The sequence below is a fragment of the Ursus maritimus genome, unplaced genomic scaffold (genome assembly GCF_017311325.1).
Source record: "Ursus maritimus isolate PB19 unplaced genomic scaffold, ASM1731132v1 scaffold_5, whole genome shotgun sequence".
In the NCBI taxonomy this organism is placed as follows: domain Eukaryota; kingdom Metazoa; phylum Chordata; class Mammalia; order Carnivora; family Ursidae; genus Ursus; species Ursus maritimus.
Genome location: NW_024426663.1, coordinates 47,130,446 through 47,155,713, shown reverse-complemented (window position 1 = coordinate 47,155,713; position 25,268 = coordinate 47,130,446). Strand labels below are relative to the sequence as shown.

Genomic DNA, 25,268 nt, shown 5'->3' with positions numbered 1-25,268 from the left:
TTCTTCCACGGATTGGAAATAAGTGGATAATATATTAAGGCTTTATATGATCGCTGTCTTGACAGAATAAATATTGTTTGCCCTGAGGGATGAGATGGGATAGGCCTTGGCTGGAACAACTCTGCTGCCCTGCTAGGCTGTTAGTCATATTTAGTGAGTCTACATGGCCTAACCTTGTGTAAATCTGTCCGTCTGTCTTCTTTTCTTCTTTGTGTACATATTTCTGTGTGCATGTCTTCAGGAGCTCAGCAAACATACTATGACCTACTCCCTTCTGTTTCAAGGACTCATTACTCACCTGAATAAAGAGTGGTGACAAAACTTAAGAGAACTGTTCTAATGGGTGCTGATAATACTTGCTGGAATGGGGATGTTGCTTGAGCACCTGTTGATTTTCACATCCTGTGCCCAAGGTTTGACTGGTAAGAAAAATGACAGAAACTAGTGACATGGAGCCTAACATATTTAGCCTGACATGTGAAGATCTCTGACTTAGCTATATCGTAACACTCCCGTCTTATTTTTCATTATTTGCGGAACTTCATGACTTTCTTTTTTTTTCTTTTTTAGAGAGAGAAGCACGTGCATAGGGTAGGGAGAGGGAGAGAGAAAGAGGGAGAGAGCAAAACTTAAGCATGTTCCAAGCCCAGCGCAGAGCCCAACTCCTGGCTCCGTTTCAGGATGCTGAGATATGACCTGAGCCAAAATCAAGAGTTGGATGCTTAACCAGGTCTGTCAGCTCTCTAGTGGTCTCTTGTTTTTATTTTTGTTTTAAAGATACATTTATTCAGGTCATGATCAAACTGTTTAGCAATCAACAGCATGGGTGCAAAAAAAAAAAAACTACATTAAAACCCTTTGTTGGAATGCTTTACACTTTCCACAGAACAAAAACTAAAATAACCTGTTATACAGTTAGTCACAAAGACAGTCCTCAAGTTTTTTGCCCAGACACATGAGTATTGTCTAAAACATGTCCTCTTTGTAGCAGCTAGGCCCTGCCACCACTGTGCTTAGCTGAGTTCACCAATCTGTTGTAACCTGTAGCTTCCCTGTCACTTCTCTGGCTCTCCTCTTCTGCTAAGTTTTGTTTCCTGGCAGTGATTCAAACGTTCTGCTACTGCCGTGGATACTGCTGCTGCTGCTGGAACCACCATTGCCACCTTGGTTTTGTGGTTTGGCGAAGTATTGGCCTCCACCACCATAGGGGCTAGAGCTTCTGCCTCCAAAATTTCCTCCTTTCATGGGTCCAAAATTTGAGGATTGATTGTTGCAATTGCCAAAATCGTTATAGCTTCTGTCACCTCCAGAGTTGCTTCCGTCATTACACGTCTGTTATAGCCATCCCCACTGCCATCATATCCACCACCTTGACTGCCCCCAAAGCCACCTCACTGACTGAAGTTTCCTTCATGACCAAAGTTGTCATTCCCACCAAAACTACCTCCATAACCACAACCAAAGTTTCCAGAACTGCTTTGACCTCTTTGGCTGAATGAAGCACTAGCCATCTCTTGCTTAGATAGGGCTTTCCGTACTTCACAGTTGTGGCCATTCACAGTATGGTATTTTTGAATGACAGTCTTGTGTACAGAGTCATGGTCATCAAATGTTATAAAAGCAAAACCTCTCTTTTTGCCACTGCCTTGGTCCGTCATGATCTCAATCACTTCAGTTTTCCCATACTGTTCAAAATAATCTCTTAGATGCTGTTCTTCAGCATCTTCTTTAATGGCACCAAGAAAAATCTTTTTCACAGTTAAGTGGGCACCAGGTCTTTGAGAATCTTCTCTTGAGACAGCCCTCTTTGTTTCCACAACTCTTCTGTCCACCTTGTGTGGCCTTGCATTCATGGCTGCATCCACCTCCTCCACAAACCCAAGCCTCTGGAGCGCCTGGTGTTTGGATCGCTCATTACCACCCAGTCTGTAAGCACTCCCCATTGCTCAGAATGGCTCCTCAGACTCTTATCGGTTGTTTCAAAGCTCAAACCTCTGATGAAGAGCTTCCGCAGCTGTTCAGGCTTTTCGGGGGACTGACTTAGACATGACGTCAGTGGGAGGGGAGATTTTAATGATGCTTACTCTGCGGAGTCCATGGGCAGAAAAGCTTTCTTTCTTTTTTTTTTTTTTTTTTAAGATTTTACTTATTTATTTGACAGAGATAGAGACAGCCAGCGAGAGAGGGAACACAAGCAGGGGGAGTGGGAGAGGAAGAAGCAGGCTTATAGTGGAGGAGCCTGATGTGGGGCTCGATCCCATAACGCCGGGATCACGCCCTGAGCCGAAGGCAGGCGCTTAACCGCTGTGCCACCCAGGAGCCCCACTTTCTTTCTTTTTTTTTAAAAAGACTTTATTCATTCATTTGAGGGGGTGGAGGGGCAGGAGGAGAGAGAGAGAAGCAGACTCCCCACTGAGCAGGGAGCCCGCTGCGATGCTCCGTCCCAGGATCCTGAGATCCCTACCCGAGCCAAAGGCAAATGCCCAACCGACTGAGCCACCCAGGCACCTGCTACTGAAAATCTGTCTGAAGTTTTTGCAAGGTCTCTTTACTCTGCCAGCTTCAGTTTCCTTAGATATATGTGTTATAGTTAACTTCTACTGAGTAGCTTACATTTTAATCCTCTTAATAATATCTTTTGATGGAAAAAATGTTCTTGAGTCCAGTTTAGCAATCTTTTCCTTTAATGTTAGTCTTTCTTGTATCATATTTAAGAAAATTTTTCCCACCCCAAGATTGTGAGGATATTTTATGTAATCCTAGAAGCTCTGCAATCCATTGTAATTAATTTTTGTGGCTGATGTAAGTAGGTTGCAAAATTCAGTTTTTTTAACATGGATTTGTGGATAGTCAACCCATTTTCGTTTACTGAAATTACCATTTTTCCTTATCACTCTGCAATGCTATTCTTGTCAGAAACTAGTTGGTCACATAATTGTGGTAAGTTTCTGTATCCTATTCTTTTTTTCTATCCTTGTTCATATGCCTTATGGGATATCTTTTCCCATTTTTGAAAAGATTTTATTTATTTATTTGAGAAAGAACGAGAGAGATTGAGCTCATGAGCAAGGGGTGGGGAGGGTAGGGGTAGAGGGAGAGGGAGCCCGAAGTGGGGCTCAACCCCAAGACCCTGGGATCATGACCTGAGCCAGCTGAAAGCAGACACTTAACTGATTGAACAACCCAGGCACCATGTTTTTTCCCCAGTTTTATTGAGAAATAATTGACATATGTCACTGTATAAGTTTAAGGCACACAGCATGATGGCTTGATTTACGTAACTGTAAATATATTTACAATAATAATTGTAATTGAAATAATTACCACAATAGATTCTGTTAGCAACTATTTTCTCATATAGATACAAGAAAAAGAAAAGAAAGAAGAAAAGAATAAAGGAGAAAAAATGTTCTCCTTGCAATGAGAACTCTCAGGATCGATTCTAACACCTTTCTTCTATAACTGGAAGTTTGTACCTTTTGACCATCTTTCTCCGATTCCCCCTACCTACCTTTCCTGCCTGTGGAAACCACAAGTCTGATCTTTTTTTCTATGAGTTCGTGTTCTTGTTTTTCAGTTTGTTGGTTGGTTGGTTGGTTGGTTGGTTGCACATGTGAGTGACATCATATGATATTTGTCCTGTGTCTGATGGATTTCACTTAGCGTAATGCCTTCACGGTCCATTCATATTGTTGCAAATGGTAGGATTTCCTCATTTTCTATGGCTGAGTGTGTGTGTGTATATATATATATGTATATACCACTTCTTTATCCGTTCATCCTTTGGTGGACACTTAGGTTGTTTCTGTGTCTTGGCCATTATAGATAATGCTGCTGTGAACATGAGGGTGCAGATATCTTTCCAAGTTAGTGTTTTCATTGTCTTTGGATAAATACCCAGAAGTGGAATTGCTGGATCATATGGTAGATCTATTTTTAATTTTTTGAAGATCCTCCATACTATTTTCCATGGTGGCTGCACCAATTTACCATCCCACCAACAGTGCCCAAGGGTTCCCTTTTCTCCACATCCCTGCCAGCATTTAGTATCTCTTGGTTTTTTGTTGATGGCCCTTATACTAGGCATGAGGTGATATTGCATTGTGGTTTTCATTTGCATTTCCCAGTGATTAGTGATGTTGAGCATCTCTTCACAGACATTTGCAGAAATGTCTATTCACAAAGAAATGTCTTTGCTCATTTTTTTAACTGGGTTATCTGGGTTTTTTGCTACTGACTTGCATGAATTCTTTGTCCATTTTGGATATTAACCCTTTATTAGATACATGGTTTGTAAAGACTTGTAATATTGTAAATATTTGTTAAAAGAAGAATTATCTTTTCACTGTGGAGAAGCTTTGTTTGATGTAGTCCCATTTATTTATTTTTTTATTTTGTTGCTTGTGCCTTAGGTGTCATGTCCAAAAACTCATTACAAAGAACCATGTCAAGGAACTATGTTCCTATGTTTTGTTCTAGGAGTTTCATGACTTCAAGCTCACATTTAAGTCTTTAATCTCTTTTGAGTTCATTTTTGTGAGTGGTCTAAGATCCAGTGGGCCCAGTTTCATTCTTTACCTGTGAATATCCAATTATTCCAGCACTGTTTTTTGAAAAGACTGCATACTGAACTTTATATGTAATGTGGTTTTCTATATAACACCTATTTGGCCCTCATAGATGCACTAACTTTGTTTACTGTTTTGCACAGTATATGCAGGCTTCCCCTGTATGATTCTTGTCTTTCCTATTGGATGATGTTTCTTCACTTTGTAGAGGCCCATCCTATGGCTTTGGAAAATCCACCCTGACCTGTCTATTGGACCACTTTGGTCTCATTGAAATAGGTCTTTAATGCTGCTAAGACTCTAACTGGAGTTGAAATATTCTTCTCTTTCTTGGGCTTGCTTTTTTGGTAGTCAAAGAATGTTGACAATAGTGGAGATGAGCCCTTGCAATTTAAGTGTCAATGAGGTACTGAGATTCAAAGTTCCTCATGATTCCGGTAACATCATCATCACAAGCACCTCATAGTTAACCTTAGGGAATGTAAATACTATTTTATTATCAACACAGCTTTAAGGCAAAGTAAATGTCAGGTGGCAACATGCCTTTCCAAGATTTCCAATTGTTCTCTGGAATAACTATGTTCCTCACAGGACTAGGAAGAACATTCATCTGTTCCAACTTTAACTCTTGTGTTTAAATCTCACCTATTAGTGGGCATCTATCTAGTCAGTGCTTAAATCCTTCAGGTGATAGATCAGGGTCAGCAGTTGCTTATACTGGTGCTGAAACCTCTCTTGGAATTTCGATTAATTTATCTTAATCCTTGACTTCAGAATAATTCTACTTTATTATCTCCATGATCCTCCTTCAAATGTTTGTTAATAACATCTCTAGTCCACTTTAAATTTTCTTTCTGCCAAATAATCCAGTCCATCAACTACTTCTCATTTGATAGTGCTTCAAGTTTTCCCTCCTCAGCATGTTTCCATTTTGTCTTTGTGCTTTCGAAAAAGAACTACCTGGAAGGCTACTCCAGGACCGTCTGACCACTGCAGTGGCCTGAGGTCTGCTAGCTCCCCCACACCTTTCCACTCCTGCTCACTCAGTGCACAAAACTCTAGTATTTAGGTCTAAAATCTCATTAATTATCTTCTGACTCAAAGCTGCACTTTCACTTCATCACACAAAATGTAAGTACTTCTTTCCCCGCCTCATAGGATGCTGCTAAGTTTCTTTTCTTGTGTCTGTTCTTTTGTTGGCACTCAGCCTGTCACTTCATTGGGGTAAGCCAGATGGGGAAGTACCTCAATCTCACTGCTTTCAGAGCACATCGAAATTTTATAACTGATGTAGTTTTTCATTCAACAAATACATGTATAGACTTATTATATGTTAGGTGTTGGCAGAAGGGATATGTGGGTTGGAAGGTGAACAAAATGTGAGGAGTTGGAGACAAAGAACAACATCTGTTTCAAGAAGTTTTGCTCTGAAGAGAGTGAGAAATAAGAGTCTTTGCTGGAGGTGGACATGGGATTAAAAGGAGTTTTAAGGTGCGAAGTGATGTATTTCAAATAAAGGTTTATGAAGACAACTGTCAGGCCCATCCTAAATACTTTTTTTTTTCAGGCTCAAAATTCTGAGTTCCTTTAGTCATTCACCAGAGTGGCAAGAAAATAATGTCTTAGACCCTCCTTAGGGCTTTCTAGAGTTCAACACATAAAAGACAGGTGATGAGTATCCCTGTTGGGGTAATAAAGGAAGAAAACACCTTGAGAAAATGTATTTTTGTCCTGCTAAGAAATAGCAAAAGCAACTGTAGAGCTCAAGAGGGAAATTTCTTCTAACATTAGGGATCCTAGTAGTGGATTTCCAAATAACAGTTACTAAAGAAGCACGTTTCAGTATTGTGTGGAGATGGTCTTCTCTGGCTTGGCTGCACTTGAGGATCCATAGGAAGAATAACGAGACTCTGCTAGGCAGATGGAGTTGCTCCTTTATCTTTGCAAACCCTGCACTTATGCATGCTTCTATTATAGAATGTTAAACTGGGAATTCTAATTTTTTCACTTTTTTTCTCTCTCTCTTCTACTAAACTACTAGAGGTCATGACCTTTTGTTTTTCATCTCCGGAGTCAAGCACAACTGTTCAATATAAAGGTACCTGATACTAAATTTTACTTCTGAACCAGTATTACACTATATGTTAACTAACTAGAATTTAAATAAAGAAACAACAACAAAAAAAGGTACCCGATAAAATAGGAAAAATCCATTCACCCTAACCATTTGAGAGCACAGTATACTTTAATAAATTTACCAAGAAATGGCGGAAGAGATAACATCACATACCAGACAACAAAATACTGAAAAAACCACACCTTAGAATCTTTAGCAACGTTTGCCTTTAGAGCCGCTTTTATGTAGTCTTTCTCGGTCAGTTCACCCCCAAGCTGAAGCCAAGCCCGCAAATATTTGGTTGCTCCTTTTCCTTTTTCTTCTTTTCTACCCCTTCCACTTAAGAATAAAACAACCAGTTTCTTTTCTTATGTAAAACGGAGCCAAGTGACATGTAGGTCCTCGATACCACACCTAGATCATTTTTTTCAGGGTCTTTTCCCAATAAAGATGGAAGTTTCCCCAAGATAAATTCTGGTGCCACCTGTTAAGTTAATAACATTTCCAGCACATTACATAATAATTGAAGGCCCAGTCTTTGAAGAACAACCTAATTTCAGATCTACCTGTGTGACTCTCAGCAAAATTTCACATTTATGACCCTCAGTTTTTAGTCTTTTCTCTAACATCCCTGGTGCTGATGAGTTTTGGAATTCAGATATTTTCTCAATTTTAGAAAAGTCATTTGATGCTCATACTGTTTATTACAGAAAACTCCATGGTGTCTAGGGTAGCACTGTCTGGTCAAACACAGTAGTAATTCTGCAGCAAAACAAAAATATAAAGAAAATAAATAGCCTTAAGTCATCTCTTGATAGGCTTTGCTATCAAATGAGTTACAAAATAAACCAGACAAAAACCTCCAGTTCTCAGAAGTCTGTAGGGTTTGGAATGATGAATTAGAGATTGTGGTCTTATATCTACTTCATGGGCTTGTCACAGGGCATAAAGAGGATGACACTAAAGGCTTAATACATGGTTATTATTACTACTGCTGCCCTACTTCAGCCAGCTCGTGTTAAACTTAGGATCAACTTCCTGCCATTTCTTTTCCCTCTTATTGGTAAAAATCTTTCCATATTGTGTATTTAATTTATAGAAAACTTCCAAACTGCTTTTATCTTAAGTTTTTTTTTTTTTTTTTTAAGCAGTAAGCCTTCAGTGTTGCAGACCACCTCCGTTAGACCCAGCACGGTTGTGAACACCTCCCATTCTTGCTTCCCTATTGACAGAGTCCTGAGTCTCACTTTCCAGCAGCTTTGCCTTCTCCCAGACTGGCACTGGTTCCTTTCCAGGAATTATTAACTAAGAGTTTAAGCAGGGGAGAAGGAAGCCTTCCAGTTGGCAAATATAAATGTTTACTGAAAGAAAAGAAAATATTTTTATGACATATGAGAACAAAGAAAAATTTTTATAGCCAAAGGTAGAAGCTTGTATTTGGGCACAGAAGATCAATATGCAACTGACCACATTTCAAATAAGGAAGTACAGGATGAGTATGGAACAAACAGAGCAAGAGGAAGAGGATGTCAAGAAAGTTAAAATAAATGGAACAGGTTTTGATTTCTGGCCCTACTGTTCTTTTTAAAAAAAATTTTAAAGAGATTTTATTTATTTGAGAAAGAGAGAGTGAGAGAGAGCAAGAGCAGGGGGAAGAGGGAGAAACATACTCTCTGCTGAGCAGGGAGCCCGATGCTGAGTTCTATCCCAGGACTCTGGGATCATGACCCTCACTGAAGGTAGACGCCTAATTTACAATCGAGCCACCCAGGTGCCCCTGGCCCTACTGCTCTTAAACTAACTTCTCACATTTTATTAGTGAATTCATTCTTGCTGGTTTTAATGATCCTTTGTTAGTCTTTCTCACATCTCTAGATACATAGTATACGTCACCAGACTCTACCTGCTTTCATTCTACCATGGGGTGTTTCCACTGAGGCCTTGAAATCTTTTCAGACATACTTGATAAAACAAATCTGATTATCTCTTATGTCAATCCTTCTTTTCCAGACTTCTCCCGTTTTCTTGAGAGCATCATCATTATTTTGGATCTTAGGCCTAGAGGCATCTTTTGTGGCTACTTTTCTGTGGCCCTAGATCTAACCAACCACCAGTTTTCCTAGTTCATCTTTTAATCTACATCCTGTTTCTATTCCTCTTCCACCACTCTGTCCCATGCCCAGATCATTTCCCTGTGTTCTTTCAGATGGGCTCTGTTGTGTGCTACAGTGTGCATCAAATGGTCAAAGAAGCAGAGGACCTGGATTTATGAGTTGGTTTGACCACTCACCAATAGTGTATTCTCTGTCTCCTCTCTGTACCTCACCACTTACCTTTGTCCCCTGACAGTCACCAAGTCATGTTGAGCATACTTTCAACATACGGACTCTGTTCTCTTTCTGATATAGTGTCTGTCTATTTCCCTAATTCAGACCATTATTTACTCTTTGAAACAGTTTCCTAACTGCTCTCACTACCTCTTACTATCCTAGGCAAACTTTTGAGTTTTGGATAGTTTTAGATTTATAGAAATGTTGAAAAGATAATACAGAGAGTCCATGTATACCCCTTATCCAGTTTTCCCTACTCTTAACATTTTACATTATCTTGGTACATTTATCATGACTAAGGAAGCAACACTGACACATTACTATTAACTAAACCTCAGACTTGATTCCGATTTCACTGTTTTTTCCATCAATGTCCTTTTCCTGTCCCAGAATCTAATCCAGGATACTATATTGAATTTACTAGTCATGCTTCCTTAGTCTCCTCTGGTCTGTGACACTTTCTCATTTATTCCTTATTAATATACCCTGCTTATTCCTGGACAAGTTTTGTGGAGCACTAGCCATTTTTAGAATATCTCCTCAGTTTGGATTTGTTCAATATTTTTCTCATGGGTAGACTGGAGCTGAGGATTTTGGATGGGGAGAGAGAGCATCACAAAAATAAGACACCCTTCTCGCCATATACCATGGGTGTGTGCTATTCATATGACTTGCCATGATGGTGTTAAACTCTGTTACTTGGTCCAAGTAGTACTTGCTAGTTTCCTCAACTGCAGAGTTATCTTTTATCCCTTTTCACAGTCTATTATTTAGCACAAAGTCAGTAAATGTGGCCCACATAGGGGAGAAGGGAAGTTAAGCTCCATCTCCTCGAGCGTGGAGAATCTATATAAATTATTTTGAATTATTCTCTAAGGAAGAATTGTCTCTTCTCTTGTTTTATTTATTCATGTATCCAATAATTTATTTATATCAATATAGAAGGACAAAGTTTCATGGATATTTATTGTTGGTTTTGGTTATAATTCAGTACTACATTGTGTATTTTTTTAGTGAAATTGTTCCAGTTTCTGCCAAGGGGAGTGCTTTCCGCTCCTGTAGCCTTGCAGCATGCTCTAATTCTTTTGTTTTCTGCTCAGTTCCTTAGTTTCAGGCACTGTAAGATATTTGGTGAGCCATCTTGTATTTTGCCTGCGTCAGCCCTAGAATCAGCCATTTCTCTCCTGCCAGCTTTTTAATCTTCTAATCTGTTCTTCACTCGGAAGCAGAATGATCACATAACTCTCTTAACCATTTTCATTGACCCCTTTTGTAGTTACAATAAAATGCATAATTGCTCATTTGTAATTTGTCCCTCACCACTAGGAACCAACTTACCTTCATTTAGTGTAGATTTCATTTCTTCTGGGAAGCCATCTTCTACTCATCCCAACTCCCCAGACATGGGTTTAAAATCTTTTCTATGCATTTCCTTCGTGCTCTGTCCACCTGGTAGTAGGCTCTGAATAAACTACACTGAATGAATAATATTATGATCTTTACAATGGCAACTAACCATAGTGTCCTCATTTGAAAAATGGGTATTTGAAATCCTTACAGATTAATAGTTTGAATGCAGTGAGGTAGGTTTGTGAAAATTCTATGTGAATTTTAATCAACTCCCAGATATAAGTTATGCTAGCAAATAGAAGTGAGGAATGAAATAAGTTTCATTACTTTTAAGGCAGTGGTCTTGAAGAATTGACCCCTTTATCATTATGTAATACTCTTCTTTATTTCTTATGACTTTCCTTTGAAGTCAGTTCTTTCTGAAATTAATATAGCTGCTTTGATTACTGTTAACATGGTATGTTTTTCTCCATCCATTTAGTTTTAATCTGTGTCTTTGTATTTAAGGAGGGTGTTTGGTTTTTGTTGTTGTTATTGTTGTTGTTGTTTGTTTGTTTTGTAGAAAATATACAGCTGGGTTGTGGTTTTTTTTTTATCCACTATGACGATCTCTTATTTTTTTGTGTATATATGTATATGCATATGTGTGTGTATTTTTGAGAGACAGAGCAAGCACGAGCAGGGGGAGGGGAATGGGGGAGAGCAAGTGGACTCCACGCTGAGCATGGAGCCCAACTTGGGGCTTGTTGCGGGGCTCGATTCCATGACCCTGAAATCATGAGCTGAGCCAAAATCAAGAATCATACGCTTAACCAATCGAGACACTCAGGCACCCTGACAATCTTTTGTCTTTTAATTGGTGCATTTAGACCACTGACATTCAAAGTAATTATTGATATAGTTGGATTAATATCTACCGTGTTCAGTGCTGTTTTCTGGTTTTTTGGCTGTGTTCTTTGTTCTTATTTTTGTCTTCTACTCTTTCCTGCTTTTGGGGATTTTAACTGAACGTTTTGTATGATTCTGTTTTCTCTCATTTCTTAGCATATCAGTTATACTTTTTAAACTTTTTTTAGTGGTTGTCTTAGAGTTTGCAATATACATTTAAGATTTGGTCCATTTTCAAATAACACTATACCACCTCATGGGTAGTGTGAATACTTTATAATAACAAAATAATCCCAACTCTTCCCTCCTGTTCCTTGTGTCATTACTGTCATTCATTCCACTCATATATAAGCATACATAAATACATGTATAATATATACATATACATAAATATGCATGATCAAATACATGGTTGCTATTATTATTTTGAACTGTTAGATAAGAATAAAAATAATGCAAGTTTTTATTTTACCCTCACCTATTCCTTCCTCGATACTCTTCCTTACTTTATGTAGATCCAAGTTTCCGACCTATATTATTTTCCTTCTCTCTGAAGTACTATTTGAAAACACTTTTTACAAGGCAGGTCTACTGGCAACAAATTTTCTCAATTTTTATCTAAAAAAGTATTTATTTTTCTTTCACTCATTAAGGATATTTCACATATGCATATACATATATACACTAAGGATTTTAGTTGGTGGGATTTTTCTCCCAACACTTTAATTATTGTGTTCCACTCTCTTCTTGCTTGCATGGTTTCTGAGAAGTCAGATGTAATTTTTATCTTTGTTTCTCTATAGGTGAGCTGGTATTTTTCCTCTGGCTTCTTTCAAGATGTTTTTCTTTATCTTTGATTTTCTTTCTTTCTTTAAAATGTTATGCATAGGTGAAGGGGTTTTTTGGCATTCATCCTACACGGTGTCCTCTGAGCTTTCTGTATTCATGGTTTGGTGTCTGAAATTAATTTGGGGATGTTCTCAGTCATTGTTTCAAATATTTCTTCTGTTCCTTTCTCTTTCTTCTCCTTCTGGTATTCCCATTAAGTGCATGTTATACCTTTTGTAGTTGTCCCAAAGTCCTTGGATATTCTATGTCATTTTTCAGTCTTTGTTCTCTTTCTTTTCAGTTTTCAGGGATTATATTACTATATCAGTTAGTTTAGAGTGTCCATCCTAAGCCATGCGCAGTCTACTTCTAAGCCTATCAAAAGCATTCTTCATTTTTGTTATAGTGGGTTTTTTTTTATCTCTAGTATTTCTTTTTGGTTCTTTCTTAGGAGTTCCATCTCTCTGCTTATATTGCCCTTCTTGCATGCTGTCTACTTTATCTATTAGAGCTCTGAGCGTTTTAGTCATACTTGTTTTAAATTCCTGGTCTGATAATTCCAACATCACTTCCATGTCTGGTTCTGATGCTTTCTCCATCTCTTCCCATTGTGTTTTTTGCCTTTGGATGCCTTGTTTTTTTGTTTTTTTTTTTTTAATACCTGGATATGATGTACTAGGTAAAAGGGACTGTTATAAGGTGGCCTTTAGTAATGTGGTGGTGAGGAGAGGGAGGGAAAGTGTTCTATGCCTTATGATTAGGTCTCAGTCCTAGTGAGCCAACACCTCTAGACCATGAACTTCACAAATGTTTCTCAGTTTTTGTTCTCCCCACTTAGATGGGACAGGATGGCTAAATGGCCTGTAGTAGCTGGGTATTTCTCTTCCCCACATCAGTTAGGCTCTGATAATACCCCAGTTGGTAGGCTGTAGTTAAAAAGTTTCCCCTAACAGCATGCCTTGTTAAAAAGAACAGAATGCTCTGGCACATTTTGAAATGGTGCCTTTTCCCCTTTCCTCTGCTGGAAGCCCAAAGGATTTTTCTGTATATACTGTAGGAATCCTGTCAAGCCCCTGGAGATAAATCTTACAATATTGTGGAGTCTTCTGGAGTTTTTAACTCTCAGACTTGTCCACACAAAGCTTCCAGCAATTCATCAATTACAGTTCAGGGTTTCCTACCCCAGTAACGGGGTGCCATAGCAATTTCCACTGATGAGCCTCTGCTCTGGTAGTGCGTGATTGCCTGAAATTGCCTGGCTGTCTGTCCAATTTTGCAGCAGCAGTTTGACAGATCCAAGAAGAATTGTTGATTTTTCAGTCTGTTCAGCTTTTTACTTTTTGGGACAGAATGGCAACTTGCCGGCTCCTAACACTGGAACCCGAATCAGCTCTGTCCCTTCTAAATGCTATCTGCTATTGTTAATGATAATGTCTTGGAAGTCCTGGATTTGGCATCCATGCTAAGAAATGCAGAGGATTGAATATTAATGCAGCCTGTGTTCTGCAGAAAGTCCCCTTGTTTATCACGCTTCTGACATTACAAATCTTGAAAGTCTCCCTCTACACTGCTAAATATTTAGGGATGCTGTAAAAATCTCTGAGAATTAGAGACTTGCAAGGCTTCCAGGTTTATTGGTCAGTTTGATTCTCTGCCATCACTCCATGTACAACCCCTCCCCCAGATACACACACACACACCCAAATCCATTGTAATAGTTTCCACACCTTCTCCTACATTTAAGATAATGTTTCTTTTAGCTGGCTTATCATCTGAGAAGTAGATCAAAACCGGAAACGATAAGCCCTCCCTTCCCTTTTTTAACTTTGTAATTCCTTATCTTCCTCTAGCAGGGTGCCTAGCACAAAGATATTCACTAACCTATTGTCTGTTGCTTTGCTTTGTTTTGTTTTTGGGACAAACTGTAGCGCCATCTCTGAACTGGCCAGAAGAGGGCACTGGTGACCATTTTTAAAATGATTCGTTTCAAATTTCACAAACCCCATGGTTTCCTGTAGTTTTTCCTTTTATTCTGCCCTGGCAGAAATAAAATTTACAGGGACACCTGGGTGGCTTATTCGGTTAAGCGTCTGTCTTCGGCTCAGGTCATGATCCTAGGGTCCTGGGATCTAGTTCCATGTTGGGCTTCTTGCTCAGCAGGGACCCTGCTTCTCCCTTCTGCCTGCCACTTCCCCTGCTTGTGCATTCGTGCTCTCCCTCTGGCAAATAGATAAGTAAAATCTTTAAAAAGAGAGAGAGAGAGAGAAGAAAAAAGAAATAAAATGTACAGTTATGGGACTTCTAGAGCAGAGTAATGTATCTCACATAATCTAATTCAGCTGGTCAACCTGAAAGCCCCAGCTCTCAGGATCTGTCAAAGTGTCATTCTTTAAAGTATTGGTGAGACAGTGCAAGCTATTTTAAATATTTCAAAAGAGAAATATTTTAAGTATTTAAATTGGTGTTGAACATGAGGGAGATTTGCTTTTGACTTAAATTATTATAGTCTCATTTATCTTATAGCCAAAATGTTTTTTAAAAAAAGATGGAACCCAGAGAAAAAAATAATTTGTGCATCAACATTTACTGTGCTGAGGAATTCTGCTTGTGATAGAGTCCAAGAAATGGCAGATGAGAAGCTTCACCAATTCTAAAATGGTTTCTTCTTGAATTAAGCTTCAGGTTAAGGAAGCTGTTAGAATCTATGATCATAGAATTGGAAAAGGTATTAAAGATGATGTAATCCATCTTCTCTTCTATTATAAGAACGTTTCTACAGTAAATACAGCCTCAGCGAACCAGTGTTTGTTGATTTCGGTACTGAAATACTAAACGGTACATTCCTGTAATTTCTTATCACGTTTCAAAAAAAACTCTCAAATTTTGTACTATATCCTAGTCTATTCTTCTTTTGTTAAGATAGCCCTCCAAGTATTTGAATAGCATCTTAAGGTCTCCTTGATTCATCTTATCTCAAGGCTGATGTTACCATATTCGTTAACTGTCTCTCATATGATCCTTTGAAAGCCTTGGACACCCTTCTTAATATGGGTTTGTTGTGGATTAAATATGGCCATGTAGTTTTTGCAATAACTTCCACCAAAGAGTCTTTTTCCTCTCCCCCTCAGATCTGGACTGGTCCTATGGCTTTATTGCAATCACAGAATATAGCATAAAAGATGTTGTATATCTGTTGAGGCTAAGACATTAAAACATCTACAGCTGCAATTTTCATTTCTTGGAATGCACTTTCTTTTTTTTTTTTTTTAATGATTTTTTATTATGTTAGTCACCATACAGTACATCCCCGGTTTCCGATGTAAGGCTCGATGATTCATTAGTTGTGTATAACACCCAGTGCACCATGCAATACGTGCCCTCCTTACTACCCATCACCGGTCTATCCCATTCCCCCACCCCCCTCCCCTCTGAAGTCCTCAGTTTGTTTCTCATAGTCCATAGTCTCTCATGTTTCATGGAACGCACTTTCTTGAACTTATAGACAACGAAGACTTCTTGTGGACAGTCTCTGCTGAGCTCCTAGCCAAAGCAAACCATAAATGCCAGTATTTTGTATGTCCACCATTCCAGTGCCCCAGTAAATACCCATGAAGCAGAAGAATAATGCAGTCATTTCAAGAATCATGAAAAATAATAAACTGGGGTTTATTATTTGGAGTAATTTGTTATGGAGTAATTTGTTTTGGAGTTTTGGAGTAATTTGTTTTGCTGCCTGAAATAACTGATAGAATTTTGCAAATGGCTTCAGAGTGTTGAATTCAGTTCTAAATAGGTTGCCTGTGAATAATAACCAGTAATAAAATGAGCTTTTTTCTTCTTTGATTTTGATAGCACATTCATAGATAATTCTAGTAGATTTTTACATCTGTGTTTTCATAACATGTGGAGTTTAAATGGTTTCTGAGACCTGAACACTTTTTGCTCATGTTGACTTAAAAAGAAAGACCATTGACCTTATGTCTTATTTCTCAGTTCCTTCTTCTGGCAATCAAGGATTGAGGCCTGAATTTTTTTTCTAGATTTGATGGAAGGAGAACGATGATTTTCATTATTGTAGTGCCAACTGTAAACCAAGGGACTGAACATATACCATCTAAATTAATCCACACAACCCTGTATGGTAGGCATTAGTGATCCTTCTTTATAGATGAATAAGCTGAGAGTCAGAAAGGTGAAATGATTTGCTATAGGAATTAAATGAAAGAGATTGGGCTTGATTAAAACTTCTCTGACCCCCGTCAACTGTTCTTTCTATTTCATCATCAATACAAGTGGATGGAGCTAGTAAACTGAGGCATGAATACAGGATAAGATCAGACCTTGGATACCCCAGTTGAAATGAGCAACCTACTACATGAATGGTCCACCAAGATTACTCTTATACTAAGTACTAAGGGTCACTTCTCGGAAAAGGTGTTTATTCAGAGCTGGGGGCAGAGAATTTTGATCACAAGCTTGAAACATCTGGTAGTGCCAGAGAACAGGGCAGTGTGAGAAGAATGTTGGGGACATCAACAAAGGCAAAGAAGCCAGCTTGAAGGGGCTCAAAATTTGGGGCTCAAGTAAAACTTTAGAGTAATGGATCATAATCCATTTAACAAAGTAGGAAACCATGAGTCCATTTTGATATTTAAATGATAAATTGAAAATTTGATTAGGAATGTGATATTTACATAGTTTCAGAGTAACTTCCCACAAAATACTTGTTAATTACAACAGGAAAAAAGTATCCTGGAGAAGTCTGGCAGACTTCGCTTTAATCAAGTGATCGAGATAAACAACATAAATAAGTAAGGGGACAAGCCCAACTTAGATGGGATCCACTGGGAACACAGTCTGGCTTCTTCCATAACCTGAACGTAGCCAGGAGGAAATATCAGACAAACCCAACTGAGCAACATTCTACAAAAAAGCTGGCCTGTAATCTTCAAAAATGTCAAGGTCGTGAAAGTCAAGGAGAGACTGAGAAGTCTTCTGGACTGAAGATGACTAAAAGACCTGACAGCTGAGCGTAATGCATGATTCTGAACCGGATCCTTCACTGTAAGGGACATTATTCAGACAACTGATGAAATTTGAATTGGATCTAACTCTTAGATGGTAACAATGTATAAACGTTAAATTCCTGATTATGGTCATGTTGGAGAATGTCTTTGTTTGTATGCACTAATATTTGCAAGCGAGAGAGCATCGGGTCATCAGTTTACTCTCAAATGGTTCTGAAAAAAAATTGTACTGTACTCAGATCTTTTCTGTAAGTCTGAAGTTGTCTCAAATTCAAAACCGTATACCAAAAAAACCTCCCTTATTTGTTTACAGAATACAGTGATTATCTATTCTCCTCCTGTTCTTTGTAGCAAGCTAAAGAAATATGGAATTCCTTAAAGAGAAGATTGTAAACAGCACTTCCTAAATATTACTCAAAATTAAATACATGAGTACTGTTCATGAAGTTGTTGGTCATGGTGGATGCTGTGTTTGAAGTTATGGTTAAGAGGCTGGAAAACTAAAAGAGATGGAGAGGTGATGATGACGGTGGTGGTGGTAGTGATGTTAATAGTAATATCTAACATATATTGAGTGCCCATTCTGAGGTACTAATTTTTGTAAGCATTTTGCATGCATTAACTTATTACTCATTTTAACAATCCCATAAGGAACTCATTTTGTTGGCTTTATTTTCTAAGTTGATAAAACTGATACCTAGAGAGAGAACATAACTTCCTTAACGGAGGAGCTAGGATGGGAATCCAAAACCAGCTAGCCCCAGGACCTGTGCTCTTAATCACTAAAGGAAGAATAAGGGCATTCAAGGAACAAAAGAGCAGTTGCAACACTAGAAGGATTTGGAGAAGGTGGAGACATTGTTGAGAAAACATCATCTATAGTGCACATTTGTACCAGGCTTGCCAGGGGCCCACACACCTTAGTAAAAATGCCACTGCAAACTGTACTGCTGGTCAGTAGACTAGAGTCACAGTGTAAACATTTGGAATGGGGGAAATGATTTATAGTTGAGATGCTGAGTGAGGACCTAAACTTGGCAAAGTGTACTGTGAAGTTTTCATGTTCCTTTCCAGGTTGCACCCACATGGTGTACATGCTATTTGTCTTTCACTGGAAAGGTATCAAGCACACACATTTAAGACAAGGCAAGGCTAAGCCTGTTTTTTGTGTTTTGTTTTGTTTTCTTTAAGTAGAGCCTGATGCGGGGCTTGAACTCACAAGCCTGAGATCAAAACCTGAGCTGAGATCAAGAGTCAGACACTTAACCCACTGAGCCACCCAGGTGCCCCAAGTCTAAGCCTGATTGATTCAATTGCTGAAGAGACAGGAACCCCTTTTAAATCAGGCAGTTTATCACTTACATAGACAGCAAAGAGAAGAATAAACCCAAAGTGCCGGCTCCCTGTCCTCTTTGTCCCATACAGCAAAAAGGATGACACCAGCCAAGAAGGGGTTGGATGACTACAGCATGAATTGTGGGGTATCCTCTTACTTGAGTGTCCATTCTAGACTACAGCAAAGAGGTTTTGGTTTTGTATTCTGTAGCTCTTTTCTGAGAGGGGTAGAGTGGGAGGTCTTAGACCTCATAGAACCTGGGAGGAGATGAGGAATGTCTTAAGACAGCCTTCCAGGGGAGATGGAAGGGTGAGTGGGAGATAACCTCACAGTAGCTCCAACAGGCCCCCCACCTCTCAGGTTCAGGTTCCAAGAGAATCACAGGTGTCCCCAAGACTCACATAAGCTACAGTTTGATCCTTTGCCTGAGTGGCAAGGTTTCCAGGGTACCATGGTGAAGTCATTCCTCTATAAAGAGCATTTGAAAGGAAAGACTTTTTTTTTTTTTTTTTTTTTTTTTTGGAAAGCAAGACTTAGGACAAGATCATGGTGTGGAGAATGCATGCTGGACGTTGAAGAGCTATCTTCTGTGAGGGCTTCACATTTTTGCTGGAAGTAAAGTGTAGCAGATGCTCTCCTGGTCCCCTAAAAAGACAGTGACATTAACTATGAATGTGGGAGTGGACCATAGATTGGCAGTATGTGGTCATCTGAGCCCAGAGTCCTCCTGGTCACTAAGAGATCTTTCTGCCTCCCCTTCCACTAATCTGCTTATGAATTCTTATGACCAGATTTTCCTCTGCATAAGAATCCATATTTCTCACTGTTGAGCAAGTCTTACCAGATATGCAACGAAAAAATAAAGAAGCAGGACTGCATCAAATGAAAAGCTTCTGTACAGCAAAGGAAACCAACAACAAAAAGAAGAGGCAACCTACTGAATGGGAGAAGATATTTACAAATCATTTATCTGATACATGGTTAATATCAAAAATATGTAAAGAACTCATTCAACATAATACCAAAAAAACCCCAAACGATCCATTTAAAAAATGGTGAAGTCATTTTGATTAGACATTTTTCCAAAGAAGACATAAAATACAGATGGCCAACAAGTACATGAATAGATGCTCAACATCATTAATCATCAGAGAAATGCAGATCCAAACCACAAAGACATAGAACTTCACACCTGTTAGAATGGCTACTATCAAAAAGATGAGAAATAACAAGTGTTGGTGAGATTGTGGAGAGAAGGGCACCCTGGGGCACTGTTGGTAGGAATGTAAATTGGTGCAGCCACTATGTAAAACAGTATGAAGCTTCCTTAAGAAATAAAATAGAACAACCATATGACCCAGCAATTCCACTTCTGGGTATTTATCCAAAGAAAACGAAAACACTAACTCAAAAAGATATACATACCCCCATGTTCATAGTGGCATTATTTACAATAATCAAAATTTGAAAACAACCTAAGTGCCCATCAGAAGATGAATTGATAAAGAAAATATGGTGTGTATATATAATGGAATATTATTCAGCCATAAAAAGAAGGAAATCCTGCCATTTGCAGCAACATGGACAGACCTCAAGGGCATTGCTAAATGAAGTAACCCAGACAGAGAAAGACAAAATTCTGTATGATCTCAATTATATGTGCAGTCTTTAAAAAAAAAAAAAAAAAAACCAAGCTCGTACATAATAGAGAACAGATTGACAGATTGGTGGTTGCCAGAGGTAAGGAGTGAGGGTGGGCAAAATGGGTGAAGAGAGTCAAAAGGTACAAATTTCCAGCTATAAAGTAAGTCATGCACATGTCATGTACGGCATGGCCAATGTAATTCATAATACTCTATTGCATATTTAAATTTGCTAAGAGAATAAATCTTATAAGTTTTCATCACAAGAAAAAAATTCTATATGTATGGTGATGGATGTTAACTACACTTAATTGTGCCGATCATTTTGCAATATACACAAATACTGAGTTATTATGTTGTACACGTGAAGTTAATATATGTCACATGTCAATTATACTTCAAAAGAAAAAAAAGTCTTGCTGGATTAAGTGCTGGTCTCATTCAGGCAATTAGCATTTAGTCTTTTCTAGCCATACCTTCTCATTGAACACATGGCACAACTCACTGTTTAATAGTGAACTAAAACTTTTGTTTGAAATCTGCCTTGGTGAGGCACTGTGAATGAGCAGTGCTAGGTGTGGAAAGGTAAAAGAGACACTGTTCACACTTCATTCTTTTTGGCCCACATAATCGTCTTTGTTGCTTTCTAAAATGAAACATTGTAAATTGTAGTTTTATTTCTTTTCTTCTCTGTTTATTCATATCTTTGAATTTAAGAACCACTTAAATTCATGCAGTCTCCATTGAAAAATCAACCCCTGGACAAATCACTTAGCTCCCCTTCTTTTTTTAATTATTTTTATTTTTATTTATTTATTTATTTTTTATTTATTCGACAGAGATAGAGACAGCCAGCGAGAGAGGGAACACAAGCAGGGGGAGTGGGAAAGGAAGAAGCAGGCTCATAGCGGAGGAGCCTGATGTGGGGCTCGATCCCATAATGCCGGGATCACGCCCTGAGCCGAAGGCAGACGCTTAACCGCTGTGCCACCCAGGTGCCCCACTTAGCTTCCCTTCTGATGCTCCCCACGATTTGCTTCAAGCTGGTCTTGGTTTACCGGTTACTTCCTGTGGTTCATCATCCTGAGCTCACGTTCATTTGGGGTTCCTTGCAGTGCCTAGAAAGGGGCTAAAAGTTAGCCTCAAATGACAAAGGACTGATTTTCACTGAATAGGATTCAATCAGTATGGAAAGGAGCCAGGAACAGATTTTTTTGCTTTTTTACAATCTTTACGAGGTTGACATACTGGGCTATGACATTTGATTATATTTTATGTGGTTGTGTATGTCTGTGCTTTTTAAAGATTTTATTTATTTATTTGAGAGAGAACACGAGCAGCGGAGAGGGGCAGAAGGAGAAGCAGACTCCCCACCGTGCAGGAACCCCCCCCCCCCCCAGGGCTCAGTCCCAGGACTCCAAGATCATGACCTGAGCCGAAGGCAGAGGCTAAACCGACTGAGCCACCCAGGCACCCCTAAGTGGTTGTGTTTTTAAAGGCAAATTTTAAGACCATTTCCCCCATATAAGAGTTTAGGCAATGTTTGACCCTCCTATCGTAGCAAGTAGAAGAGAGAAAATAAAAAGCTCTAGTCTGACACTTCCAGCGTTAACTTCCCAATGACAGTCTCCTCTGCAGCTAAAAGGAAGTGTGTTAAATGAAATCTCAGGCTGATTCTTTTCTTTTTCCTGATCAGTGTCTTGCATCTACATTCAGTTGGCTTCATTATAACTGTCATTCCTCTTACAGAGAAAAAAAAAAGATTTACCGACTTGCTTCTAACAATTTTCTTTAATATATTAAAATGAGGCAAGATTCATTCCTGTTTTGTTCCTGCTGTATTCCTAGCATCTACCACAGAGCCAAAAATACTAAACATGCTCAGTAAATCATTGTTGAAAGGCTAATGGAATTTCCATTCCTGATTATAAATTTAATCTCCACATACACACACACAATGCATTCAAAAAGCACAACCCAAATGAACTTAGAAACACTGGCACTTATTTCTTTTTCATTTCATTTTTCTTAGTGAATTAATTCATTTTACCAACGCTTACTGGAAGTGCATATTGTTTAAAAGTAAAGAAATAGAAATCAGAAGAAGGACTTAAATTCTGGTTGCATTATTTATTTTCTAAGTAATCTTGGCAATTAATTCATTGCTTCTGTCTTCAGACTTCTCATTTGTAAAGTGGGCTAAAACCTCTTATGGTCAGGGATTTTGTGAGGATGAAGTAGATACTGTATGCAAAGTGTAGTGTCTGGCAGTGATTAGCGGTTCCTAATAATATCAAGTGTGTAAGCCTCTGTGTTAGGATACAAGTGTGAACAAGATAAACCCCCTCAGGATGTTTACAAATTAGTACTGGCAGAGAAAACATTAATTGAATAATTACACTGCAAGAAAGACAGTATCAGTAGCATCACAAAGGCATAAGAAAAGACTTGATTTCCTGTTTTAAAATACAGGTTTTACACTGGGTGTTATACGCAAATAATGAATCATGGAACATTGCATCAAAAACTGGGGATGTACTGTATGGTGACTAATGTAACAAAATAACAATTATGAAAAAATAAAATAAAATAAAATACAGGTTTTATTATTCAGGGCAACAGATCAGGAGATGACTACCATTGAAAAGACAGTTTGTAACACAGATCCCTGTGGCCACATCACAGGGGGTAGGGGCTCAAGGGAAGAATGAGATCTGTCAGAAGGGTGATAAGGTGGGGTGTGTGTGTTGTGGGTGAAGTGGGCATGAGCCCTTACTGCTTCTTTTAGAAGGGACGGATGAGACAGGGTAAGCAGGGTAAGCAGGATTGGCTGGTTTGAATAATTTCTGTTGGTTCTAGGCTGTAAGAGCTGTCTCTAGTTGTCTGGTACCTGGCCCTGGGTGATTAGGGTAGGGGTGTAGTGGCTCAGAGTATGAGTTCCACAAAGGAGGTGATTGGCAGTATGGGCTCTAGGTTGGTTGGTTTGCATATGAAAGGGGCACTCCCAAGTGAATTATTTACTATCTCTAGGAATTAGCTAGTCCTGGGAAGGGCAGTACCTCTAAGGTTAGCAAGGCCCCAAGATCTCAAAGCATCAAAAATATGGAATAAAAAGATCCAGTGAATGCAGTGGCTCTGAACTCATAAAGCACGGAAGTAGCCAAGTCCAAGTTTCTTTTCAAGTCTGACTATACCCCCAATCCACTTGTCCCCTATCACAGCACCCTCTTTGTTTCTTACCACTTACTGCTTCTTTCTTTGCTTACCTGTTCATTCTCTTCTTTATCCCATTACACTGTCATGTCCAAGAAGGCAAGAAATTTCCTTGTCTGGTTTACTGCTCCAGTTCTAGTTCCTGACACACACAGGATGATCAATAAGCATTTTGAACGAGTGAGTGAAAACAGTAGTACTTGATGGTGTGTATAGGCACATATGACTGTTCATGCATGTGTAAGATTGTGGGTATTTGTGTTGCTGAATGTGTGTGTGTGTTGCATGAAGCAGGTTCCAGCCTTCAGTCTAAGCCATGTCTGCTGGTAGGTTTCAGCCAAAACTGCACATTTGGCAGGTTATTTGATAGGCCCATCAGAATCTAGCACACAGCTCTTCCTGGAGAAGAAGTCGTGCTGGTCAGGCCAGCAGACAAGTTCAAGACAGTACCAGACACCTCAGAGGCTGGAAGAGAGAAGCATCTTCGTGTGTATACTTTGTGCTATAGTTCTCTTGGAGAAGTCTTGGCCCTGCCCCTCGTGGACCTACAATTTATCACTTGTGAGAGAGATAACCTCTGTTTAAAAACTGAAAGATCTGTTTCTAACAAAAACTCTGTAATATTTTATTATACAAATTATACAGATACCAGCCAGAAAATCAAGACCATACCAGGTGAGAAAATAGGAAGAATTTAACTTGGAGAATATTTTACAAGGTGCTAGAAATGCAATTAAAGCAGGAAGCAGGGAGCTGAGTCAATCCAGATATTAGAAAATGCTGGAAACTGCTACTGCTCTTTGGCCAGGAGTCAGAGAGTGAGGAGCTGGGGCCAGGAGCTGAGGCCATGCTGCAGAAGCTGGAACAATGGTGGGTTGGCCTGGCTTGGGTGGGACCACAGACACAGGGCCTTTTTGGAAAGAGCTGGAGCCATAGAGAAGATGGAGACACTGGTCAAGATATGTCCCAAAGCAGATAAAGGGAGAAATAGCTTGGCTTCTCCCATTCTCTCCCTTTGAATCTTCTACCAGTGCCCTCCATCAGCTGAACCTAATCAGACACAGTGGGTAAAGAAGCTGGGAAACCACAGATTGGAAAACTCAGCTTCGTCTAGGACAGAGCAGAGGAGGGGATGTTCAGGAAAAGGATCTGAAAGGAAACTGGGAAATGACAAGTGCAGATAAGGGCAGTGTTGGTTAGTATCCTATAAAGAGGTCACAACACAAAAAAATTTTTATTTATTTTTTTAGTTTTTCATTTTAAGTAGGCTCCATGTCCAACATGGGGCTTGAACTCACAACTTCGAGATCAAGAGTCACATGCTCAACCCACTGAACCAGCCAAGTGCTCCTCAACAAAAATAAAGGCTGGCATCAACTTACCACCACTTTACCACACAACCTTGGCCCTTTGAGCATTTTGGGAGATCAATATGCCTGGCTAGGTGTTAATACCCAGGAGAAATGGAAGCAGTCTCTGGCAGAGATAGCCAGTAGAAGTGGAAAGAGAGAATTAGCATGGTGGTAATTCATTTTCTCCTTCATGCAGTTTATAAAGTAGCATAAAAATAAAGGAATGGCAGTTACAATGCAGTACCTTACAAGAATAAATAACAGGTGACACATAATAAGTATTAATCTTGGTTTGGTACAGTTACAATCTCTGCATAATTTTACTAAATTTTCCTGACATACCACACCTTCAAGCAGAGCCCCAACTCCTGACTGTGCTCCGTAAGGGGCTCATGCCTTGGCATAGCTTCCTCAAAATGTTCTGTGTCCCTCCTTCATGGTGGCGATGGCTGAGGCCAGCAGTGCTATTTAACCTGGGGCTGGCACCTACCTGGACCCTGATTCCTATTGTTCTCCTTCAGGGTTCTTTCTTTCCCTCTTTCTTGCATGGGAGGCACCAGATGTCTCAAGGAATTCCAGGACTCGTGCTTACAAGTAGGGATGTCCTGGAACTCCAT

At 39.2% G+C, this 25,268-nt stretch overlaps 1 pseudogene; it reads right to left on the bottom strand.

The window, feature by feature from the left end:
* Window positions 1-982: 982 nt before the first annotated feature.
* On the bottom strand, window positions 983-25,268 carry LOC103663901 (annotated as a pseudogene).